Raw genomic sequence first — 887 nt, 5'->3', positions numbered from 1 at the left:
CCTGGCGGCGGCGCTGGGCCCGGCACCCCCCACCTCGCGCGCGGGCTCCGCAGCCACCCGCGGCGTCCGCTCCAGTCTGGCGGCCTGAGGGGCCCCCGCACGACTCAGCCTCCAAGTGCCTCCCAGCTAAAGACCAGACGCCTGCTCGAGCCACCAGCTCACACTGCCAGAGGGCGAGCTAACTGCTGCCGACGGTCTCCCACACCCCCGAGTCCCACCCAGACGAGGGGAGCCTGGGCCGTGAAGACCTGCGATTGCAGATGGCAGTCGCCCCAAAGGGAGGAAAGGCGTGGGTCTCCAACCGAAGAGACATGAGTAGGGCAACCAGGAAATGGAGATACGCAGACTGCAGAGATCCCAAGAAAAGCACCACGGAACGCAGCTGGCAGCTGGAGGAGGCCCAGGGCCAACACGAAAGAACACTTTTCAACTCCCTAATTGCTCCACTGGCAGGTAAACGTGGAGAGGCGACTACACTTCCAAGCCCGCAACGGTCCCCCTCCCACAAAAGGGCGAGCGCGGGGGAGGGGGGCCCGCCCGCCCCGAGGTCAGAGAGCAGCCAATCAGAAGAACCGGCTGAGGCTATCCCAGCCTTGAAAGCGCAAACAAGAGATTGAAAATTTGTACAGTTCGTAATTTGCGGTCCGTTCAGAGTTTAGCGACCCAATGTTACAAGGACGCATTAAGGAAAAAGTACCATTTTAGCCTCCTACCAGGCATAGACACACAGCCCTCTCTTACCCTCTATATCTTGATCCCTGCTGGAAAGATACTCAAGACTTGTAACTGTTTTTATTATTTATTTATTCATTTCCTGGAAAGAAAAACGGGGGGAAAGGAAACAAGTGACCTCAAAATTTTTTAATTTTTATTTATTTTATTTATTT

Source organism: Octodon degus, unplaced genomic scaffold (assembly GCF_000260255.1).
Source record: "Octodon degus isolate 3935 unplaced genomic scaffold, OctDeg1.0 scaffold00287, whole genome shotgun sequence".
NCBI classification, from domain to species: Eukaryota; Metazoa; Chordata; class Mammalia; order Rodentia; family Octodontidae; genus Octodon; species Octodon degus.
This window is presented reverse-complemented; position numbering follows the sequence as displayed.